The following is a 10,406-nucleotide window of genomic DNA, read 5'->3' as shown; positions in this document are numbered from 1 at the left end:
CAGCAGGTCAGACAGCATCTATGGAAGGCAAAAAATTGGTGGTCATTCTGGGCACCTCCAGTCTCCCGAGTTTACCCACAACATTGCCTAAGCTCACTGTATGCAGCACAGCCCAGCGGAGAGGGAGTAGGAGATCCACCAGACTGCTTCCTGCCTGCTGCATTAGGCATTGCTGCTTAGCTACTGAGCTTTCTTTCCTCTACTCTGCTTGCAGTCCCTGGACTGCTCATAGCTAGACAGCTCGCATTCCTCTGTCTGACTGACTGCTTGTAATTTAATGACCTCCTTGCTGCTCAGTGAGGGGCTGGAAGAACTCAGTGGGCCATGCGGAAACCATGGGCAGAAATGGCCAGTCAACATTTTGGAGTTAAACCATTTTAATTCCACAATTCCAATGTGTTTGTCCTTGGCCTTGTGCACTGCCAAAACGAGGCCATCTACAAATTGAAGGAGCAACACCCTATATTCGCTCTCAACAGCCTCGAACGAGATGGCATCAATATTGATATCCATTAACCCCATCCCCCAGTTTCTCTTTTTCCCCCAGTTTCTCTTTTTCCCCTATCCCTCTGTCTCCTTCTGCTCTCCGTTCCCTTCCTTTCCTTCTCCTATCACAAAGCTACTTTCTGCTCTCTCTCCTTATCACTTCTCTGCTTCTTTCCCTTCTAATCTCATAGCTTATCCACCTCTTACCTGTTAGCCTCTGCTCTCCCCCACCCCCCACACCCCTGTATTACTGTTTTTACAATGAAGGTCTCAGGCCCTGAAATGTTGACAACCTTTCAATTCCTGAGGATGCTGTGTGGCCTGCTGAGTTTCTCCAGCATTTTTGGGTATTACCGCCGATGCTTTGAGTCAGAGTCATTTGTCTTGAGCAGTCATTCTCAGCCTATTTTTTCATTATGGCCTCTTTAGAACTTTTCTCAAAGTTTAAGGGCTCCCTTTGCTGTGAAGCAGTCATTTAGTTGATTGCTTCTGTGTGAGGTGATGTATTTTGGAAGGACAACCCAGAAGGCTGAGTACAGGGTTAATGGTCGGTTACTTAAGAGTATGAATGAAAAGAGATACCTTGGGGTTCAAATCCATACATCCCTCAAGATTGCCACAGGTTGATAGGATAGTTAAGAAGGCCTAGGGGATGCTGGGATTCATTAATTGGGGGATTGAGTTCAGGAGTAGAGAGATCATGTTGCAACTCTTCCAATCTCTGGTGAGACCACACTTAATTATTGTGTTCAGTTCTGGTCACCTCATTATAGAAAGGATGTGGAAGCCATGAAGATAGGGCAGAGGAGATTTACCAGGATGTTACCTGGATTGGAAAACAAGCCTTATGAGGCAAGGTTAGTAGAGCTGGGACTTTTATCTTTGGAGCGAAGAAGGATGAGAGGAAACTTGATAGGTCTATAAGATAGGGTGGACAGGCAGCACCTTTTCCCCCAGGGCAGAAATAGAAAACACCAGAGGATATATGTACAAAGTGAAAGGAGGGAAGTGTAATGGAGACATAAGGAGTAAGTATTTTTTTTTGCGCAAGAGTTGTGGGTGCATGGAATGCCTTGCCAAGGATGGTAATGGAGGCTGAAACATTAGGGGCATTTAAGAGACACTTAGACAGGCACATGGATGAAAGAAAAATAGAGGGTTACAGGGTAGGGTGGGTTTAGTACACCTTTTTTAAAGGAATATATGGGTCGGCACAACATCAATGGCCAAAGGGCCTGTACTGTGCTGTATTTTTTATATTCTATGTTCTCTCCTACCAACTATATAAAAAGTAACAAATATTTTACGATTTCAGTCTGTGGCCCCCTTTAAATATGCTGGGTTTCCACGGAAACCATATGGCCCTGGTTGAGAGTGGCTGCTCCAGAGTGTCTTTCCAAGAATCAACCTTCTCCATTAAAATGAAAATTAGAGTTTTGAATTTCAGTACAATTATATTTGCAGGAAGCCTAGAAGGTTATTTAGTGGCTCCATGAAAGTACAGACTTGGAAATCTGGTATTTAATATAATTACACATCTTTTGGGAGTTTCATGTCACATCAATAAGACATCACAGCTCCATAACCCTTGTGCACCTACTCTTCAACCTGCACATGGTCTGAAAGTGTCTGCTGCACCAGACTTCTTAAACGATTACTTTCTGGATGAGGATAAGAGGAGTCTGTTGCCATAGTAAAAAAAGTGGTGGTTAATGACTGAGAAGCAATTTAAATTTGTCTGAATTCACAGAGGAACTGAGAAAATTCTGAAGTCACCTCAAACCAGAGAAGGCGTATTGCTTTTTGCATTAAGACAGCAGTGGGAGTAGAGGGGAATGAATCTGGCCAGGATTTTCACTCCTCATTTCTATACGATTGAGTCTCGCTGAATTGTATGCACTTTGATATCAGGCTTGGCCCCACAGTCCAATAGTCACGGTCAAGATTCAACTCACAAATGCTGGCCATTTTACCAAGATATGCCAGATGTTCAGCAAGTGTGTGACTGATGATGAGTTTATTGTCATACATGTTGCACATATGTGCCAAAATTCTTACTTCCTGCAGCTGAGCAGGTACTTGCAAAGAAAAACTATAACAGTGAATGAGTTCAAAGAGAAAATAAACACAGAAGATGGATACAGTGTATTGACAGTAATCCCAGTGCAATAAATAGACCTGCAATCGGGCAGACTGTTCACGATTAGAGTAACAAGGGGAGGTTCAAGAGCCTGAAAGCTGTTGGAAACTTGAAACTCGTGTTCTTGAAACTAGAGGTGCTTCTATACCTTCTGCCTGAAGGTATCAGTGAGAAATTGAGACCAGGGTGACGGGGGGGGGGGGGGGGGGGGGGTCCTTGATGATCTTGGCTGCCTTCTTCAGGTTGCACCTCACATAGATGTCTGCAATGGTTGGGAGGTCAGAGCCTGTGATGGACCAGTCTTATGCAGCATTCCTGGGCAGGCTGTGACAGAACCAGCCAGTATACTTTTCCTAGTGCATCTGTAGAAATCTTCTTTCCACATCTGATAACAATCTGCTGGCATAGGCAGTGATTCTTGGTCCTCCATCATGCATCTGGACCAACACGGCTCCTAAACCAACCGGGCTGGCATCCGCTATGACTTTGGTTGATGCCGCCGGATCGTAATATCCAAGAGATTTTGCATCTGTCAGGCTTTGCTTCAGCGCTGTGAACGCTTTCTTCTGCTCAGATCCAAAATGAAATGGTACACCTTTCCTGGTCAGTTTCCTTAGTGGTTCTGCCACTGTAGCGAAATTAGGAATGAACTTTCCACAAAAATTGACCAATCCCAGGAAACTCTTCACCTCTGTTGGGTTCTGAGGTGCACGTGCCTCTGCAATAGCTTTCACCTTGGCCTCTGCAGGGTTTAGTCCTTCCCGTGTAAGTCTGTGTCCCATGAAGTCCATTTCTGACACACTGAACTGGCACTTGTTTCCATTCACGGTAAGGCCTGCCTCTTGTAGTCTAGATAGTACACGCCTCAACCGTTTGTCATGCTCTTCCTTCGTTGGTGCATGGACTATGATGTCGTCAGAAATGTTGGCAACTCCAGGAATGCCTTGAATCACTCGATGGATTTCATACTGGTAGATCTCCGAAGCTGCATTAATTCCAAATGATAGTCTCTTGTAACGATACAATCCACAGTGAGTCACAAATGTAGTTACATCTCGGGAACCTGGATCCAGCTCTAATTGATGATAGCCCCATTTCAGATCAATTTTTGAGAATACCTTGCTGGTAGTTAGTTCTTGAAGTATTTCCTCCACTGTTGGTATAGGGTGTCGTTCTCTAATTATAGCTTCATTGGCCATTCTCATGTCAACACATAGTCTTATGTCACCCTTTGGTTTGGGCACAATCACTATGGGACTGACCCATTGTGTCGAATGTTCCACCGGTTCAATAATGTCTTGTTCGATCAATTCTTTAATTTTGGCTTCGACTTTCCCACGAAGTCCAAACGGAGTTTGGCGCATTGGTTGTGCCTTGGGTTTGACTGTTTCATCTACTGCTAGCTTCAATTGTCGACCTTTCAGCTTTCCTACTCCTTGGAAGACTGCGGGGAATTCTTGCTTCATATTCTCGTGTGACTGAATTGAATTGACACAAGCTCCAATATGAAGTATTCCCAGGTCTTGCGCTGTGCTTCTACTCAGCAATGGTTCTCCCCTCTCTTCTATGACCATAAACTCTGCTTCGGTGTACTTATCTCCAGCTTCAACAGTTGCAGTAAAACATCCAATGGTCTGCAATGGCTTGGTTGCTGTGTATGGATACAGTTTCTTGGAACACTTCTTTGAGGTACAGATGATCTTTTTCCTTTTCAACTTCTCCCATAAACGTCGATCAATCACATTACTGTCACTGCCTGAGTCTACAATGACCTGCACTGTCACTCCACCAATGATCACTGGGACCTTCTCATGATGTACTTCATTCAACGTAAATTGGTAACAACTCTGTTCCTCCTGGGTATCATCATCGTCACCGTCTATCTGGCGAATGGTATCTTTCTTTCCAGGATACTTTCCTTTCCCCCAGGCTTTGCCTTTGGAACTTGTACTCTTCCTCTTCTGGTCTGCATTGGACTTGCTTTTGCACTTCTTTGCAAAGTGGTCCTTACCTCCACACTTTCTGCAAACTTTGCCTTTGGCCGGGCAATATGGGTCTTTTCCAAAGTGACCTCGGTTTCCACATCGATAATACTCCACGTCCTGTGTCGACGTATATCTTGGCTGATTATGGCGATGTGAGAGCCTCTTAATTTGCTGGCTTGAGTTGTCTTTCAGGGTCATGGTATGAAATTGCCCTTCAACAGCCTCTAATGCAGCAGCAATGGTTAAAGCGTCGGTGAGTTCCAACTCACTCCCTCTTTCCAGTAGACGTCTTCTGAGTTTATCTGATCTGCAGTGCTGTACGACTTGATCCAATAATTGGTTGTCCAAATCAGCTGGCATGTAATTGCATTCAACAGCTAGCTGGCGTAATCTCGTCACGTACTGAGCAATTGTCTGGCCATCTTCTTGTCTCGTTCTCCGAAACAAATGGCGTTGAAATGTAGCATTCGGTGTCACTACATAGTGTGCATTTAATGCATCTACCGCTTTCCGGTACTCATCCTTTCTTCCAGTATTCAAAAGTGTCTTAAATGTTTCCCGAACTGAGGGTCCAGCCATGAAAAGAAGTAACGCCCTTCTCTGCGCTTTTTGTTCAACTGTACCGGTATGAAGAAATAGGCCACGACTGTCGGCATAGGATTCAAATTCTTCCAGCCATGCCTTCCACTTCACACTTACAGTACTTGCATCACCCGTTGAGTCAAAATGAGCAATTCCACTATGTGTTAGAAAGTTACCGTTTGCACCAGCCATGAGGAAATATTCCAGCCCCAAAAGTACTGAGACAAAGAGAAAATTCTTATCACCTTGAAGTTGTCTGTAAACCTCTGTAATCTTGTTTAGTCTTTAATTTTCTTCAAGTTTCTTTCAACCTCGTCGCCAATGTCACATTTGTGGCCCGAAATGTGAAGTTAATAAAACATTAAATACAAGTTTTATCAGGTAAACTTCCCAGTGGCTTTTTATTTTCCCATTTCCTTTGTTCTCCTGCTTGTGTTCTTATCTCTCTCTCATACCACGTGACTTCCAGTACATCTCATTCACCACAGCAACTGACATTTTGAAAGGCCAGTACCTGGGCCAGGTGAATGAAGTCTACGCCGGGCACATCCTAGCCACAGGTAAGCAGCATCCAGGGAGCCAATCGATGTTTACCTTTGGGTCCCTACAAGACCTCAGATGGGCAAGGCCACATCAACAGAGGAGTACACGGAGGAGCTGATCCGAGATGCCTGTGTAGCAGGCATCAGATCTGATTACATTCGGCAGTGACTGCTAGAACAGGGTGAGCTGAAGCTGGAGAAAGCCATCAAACTAGCCAAAACTCTGGAAGTAGCCCTCCAGAAGGTGGACTCTATCTCGACTGATTATGCAACCGCCGCATGGGGAACATGGGCGCCGCCATCTTGGGACATGCGATCACAGGTTGCCCTACATTCTGACCTGACTATAGCCACCACCAGGAAGCTCTGTCTGGCGGAGGACATGATCTGCTCTGGCTGCAGGAAGAAGGGATACTATGCAAAGATATGCAATTCCAAGCATCACCGCATGAGGGTATAGGGGGTCGCCACAGTCTTGGACGACATCACTTCCGACAAACAACAACAGCATCATGAGTCTGCCATGGGGGCCGCCATCTTCACAGTCAATGAGCCAGTACAGCAGATCAGTCATGCTCGACCAAAGCAGCCCTCATCAGCTCGACAGGTCAACGATGGACATAGAGGTAAATGGGCGCAAGACGAGCTGCTTGTTTGATAGTTGGGGCACGGAGAGCTTCATCCAACCTGACTTGCTGCAGCGTTACTCCCTTGTGGTGAGACCAGTGGGTTACAAAGTCTCCATGGCCTCTAAGTCCCACTTGGCAGAGATCCACAGCCGTGGATATTGACCGTGAGTGGTGCCGAGTACAAAAATTTTAAACTCCTTGTAATGCCACAGCTCTGCACACCCGTACTACTGGGGTTGAACTTCAGGTGCCACCTTAAGATTGTCACCATGGACTATGATGGGCCCTACTCCACCCCCCCACCACCTCACGAACTGCAACCAATAGTTTTTAAACCACCCGCCCTCCCCTCCGAATGTGAATATCCAGCAACCCACAACCCGCCCACCGTGCGCGACCTGCATGCTGCCCACCTCTGAATACACCCCTCTTCTGTTCACCAACCTCGCCCCTGACTGTAGCCCATCGCCAGCAGGAGCAGGCAGTATAGTGCTGGGGACTGGGCTTCTATCAAGTCAGAGGTGAGACGGTTCTTGACCAAGGGGATCATCAAACCCAGAACTCAGCCCCTGGAGAGATCAGGTAAGTGGTGATTAAGGGTGAGGAAAAACACTGAATGGTTATCGACTACAACCAGACCATTAACAAGCTCATACAACTGGACGTGTACCACCTCCCCTGAATAGCCAATATGGTACACCAAATTGCCTAAAATCAGGTATTTTTAACCATTGACTTAAGTTGACAAACAACAGCTCCCTATCTGCCCAGAGGCAGTTGGCCGCCTCTACCACTTTCTGAGGGTCCCCTTCGGGGGTCATCAATGGAGTCTCCATCTTCCAGAGGGAGATGGACCAAATAGTGAACGAGCATGGGCTGCTGGCCACATTCCCCTACCTGAACAATGTCACTATCTGCAGCCTTGTTCTGCAAGACCATGACGCCAAATTCCTCTAGATAGCCAAAAGCCATAACTTCATCGACAACAAAGATAAATGTGTATTCCACACATCACGTCTGAATACTCAGCTATGTCATGGAGAATGGAGTAATTGGCTGGAATCCCGATTGCATGTGCCCCCTGTTGGAGCTCCCACTTCCCCTGAAAAGGTGTCTGGGGTTTTTCTCATATTATGCCCAGTGGGTCCCAAACTAAGCGGATAAAGGCCTGCCTCCTCGTAAAAGCTACCTTCTTTTCCCTGCCGGAAGAGGCCCGTGAGGTCTTCAGCCATATCAAAGGCGATATTGCCAAGGTCATGATGCACGCTGTGGACAAATCCACCCCGCTCCAGGTGGAAAATGATGCGTCCAACTTTGCCCAGACCACTACACTTAACCAGACGAGCAGACCTGTAGCATTTTTCTCCCGCATCCTCCAGAGCCCCGAGATCCAGCACTCTTCCATGGAGAAGGAGGCCTAGGCCATTGAAAAGGCGGTTCAGCAATGGAGGCACTCTCTTGCCAGCAAACGATTGACCCTACTGACTGACCAATGTGCAGTTGCTTTCATGTTCAATAACAAAGAAGGACAACAAAATTCTGAGGTGGAGAATCTTGTACCTGAACCTGCAGATGCCCTGTCCCGGGGGACTTGCACCAGCACGCAGAAAGACCACTCCAAGCCATCTATAATATCCTCTGCCACCCAGGGGTTACCAGGTTCTTCCATTTCATCAAATCCCCAAACTTCCCCTATTCAGTTGAGGACATCAGAGCAATGACCAGAAACCGCCAGGTTTGTGCGGAGTGCAATCCACACTTCTACCAGCCAGACAGGTGGCAGCTGATTAAGGCATGTGAGAAGCCACAAGTCCGACCCATCAGTTGAGAGGGTCCACCTCCTCCATGCCAATCCCCAATACTCCAATGTGGCGTACCTGGATGGGTGCGAAGACACTGTATACGACTAGGACCCGGTGCGCGCAGGAGAACCCAGGACTCCAGCTGGCCAACCAGTACATCTGCCCATTCCACCACATGCCATGTCACCCTACCCCAGCCCCTGCCTCAACTGTCTCAGTTCAGTTGCCAGACACCCAACTCACCGACAACGATCAGACCGCCCAGGAATCAACAGTTGAGCCACAGCCGGCGCTATGATGGTCACAATGATGGACAAGACCACTGGACAGACTGAATTTGTGATGGACATGGAACCCACGTCACCCCTCCAGTCTTCTTTTTAATAGAGGAGATGAATGTGGTAGAACCACTGTTAATACTGTTCGTACGTGTACGGCTGGCCCGCTTCTTGCTGATTGTACCTGTGGCTCCTCCCCCTTGATTCCCCTAATGAAGGCGGCAACGCCATAACCCCTCCCCCAGAACAAGCTTGGGTCAGCCACATGAGACGTGCTGTCTGCTTATTGTAATGAAAGCCCATCAGTCAGGTAACTTCTAGTCTTTGGAGTTATTGAGGGCGCATCACCTTCAGCAATAAATGATAACATTTTTGGAACTCCGAGGGAGAATCTGTAAGCAGGCATCAGAAGGAAAAAAGGGTTGGCGATGCTCCTCAAACCAGCAGGTTGAGTTTGGCTTCAGCTTCCAGCAGTTGAAGTTTTCTGTGTGTCTCTAATAATATAATTACTTGAAAATGTCTGAATACTGGACTATCATTATGTAAACACTAAAATGAAGAAATAAAATAAAATGGAATAACAAGGTTCTGACTGCACTGATGACCATAGAGTACATTTTTAGAACTCCAAGGGAGTTACCTTATCTATGCCTCTCATAATCTTGTAGGGATCTATTACGTCACCTCTCATTCTTCTTTTCTCCAAAGAGAAAAATTCTACTTTGATAACCTTGTCCGATAAAGCATTTTTTTTTCAATCCAGGCAACATCCCAGTAAATCTTCTCTGAACCCTCTCCAATAGCTTCCACATCTTTCCTACTATGAGGTGACCAGAACTGAACACAATATTATATACCTACCAAAAAAAAAGAAACTCTCCCTACCTCATCAATGCACCTGTCTAAGAGCCTCTTAAATGCCCCTATTGTATCATCCACCACCACCACCCCTGGCAAGGCATTCCAGACACCCACAACTCTCTATGAGTAAAATCATACCCCTGATGTCTCCACTAAACTTCCCTACCTTCACCTTGAGCAGATCTCCTCTGGTGTTTGATTCTCCTGCCTTGGGAAAAAGGTGCTGACTGCCTACCTTATCTATGCCTCTCATAATCTTGTAGGGATCTATTACGTCACCTCTCATTCTTCTTTTCTCCAAAGAGAAAAATTCTACTTTGATAACCTTGTCTTACAAAGCATATTTTTTTCAATCCAGGCAACATCCAAGTAAATCTCCTCTGAACCCTCTCCAATACTTCCACATCTTTCCTACAATGAGGTGACCAGAACTGAACACAATATTCTAAGCTGCAACATTAACTCAAGAGCTCTTGAACTCAACCCCCTGATTAATGAAGCCCAGCATACCAAGGGCCTTGTTAACTCACCTATCAACCTGCGCAGTGACCTTGAGATCTATGGATTTAGACTCCAAGCTCCGTTAAGAATCTTGCCATTAACCATGTATTCTGCCTTCAAGTTTGACCCTCCAAAATGCATCACCTCACACTTATCTAGAATGAACTCCATCTGCCACTTTTCCTCCCAACTCTGCACCTTGTCTATATCCTGTTGTAATCTACAACAGCCCTCAATACTATCCACAACTCCTCCTATCTTCTGGTGTCACAAAAGGCGATGCAACAGATAAAGCAATACTGATTTGAGGGGAGCAATCCACCTTTGGTCTCCAGTGCTAACTGTATATGAGAGTGTTAGTTGTAGCTCTAATAAGGAGAGCCATCAGAGCTGATAGTCTCATCCTGTTTGACATAATTGAAGTGTAGGGATGAAAGAGTGTCATTGCTCATCAGGGAAATGTCCTGGTAGTACTCAGGGCAGACTAGAGGGCTTGTCTACTGAGGCTATATTGGAGGAAATGAGGAATGAGAAAAGGATGACCATGTTAATGAGTTCACATTATAGACCACTCAATAGTCAGTGTGAATTGAAGGAGCA

General features: G+C 46.0%; 1 protein-coding gene across 2 annotated transcripts in view; it reads right to left on the bottom strand.

The window, feature by feature from the left end:
- The window catches only part of abca4b (ATP-binding cassette, sub-family A (ABC1), member 4b), a 177,857-nt gene that overhangs the window by 51,202 nt on the left and 116,249 nt on the right, over window positions 1–10,406 (bottom strand). The window lies entirely within an intron of this gene.

The sequence above is a fragment of the Narcine bancroftii genome, chromosome 5 (genome assembly GCF_036971445.1).
Source record: "Narcine bancroftii isolate sNarBan1 chromosome 5, sNarBan1.hap1, whole genome shotgun sequence".
In the NCBI taxonomy this organism is placed as follows: domain Eukaryota; kingdom Metazoa; phylum Chordata; class Chondrichthyes; order Torpediniformes; family Narcinidae; genus Narcine; species Narcine bancroftii.
This window is presented reverse-complemented; position numbering and strand designations above follow the sequence as displayed.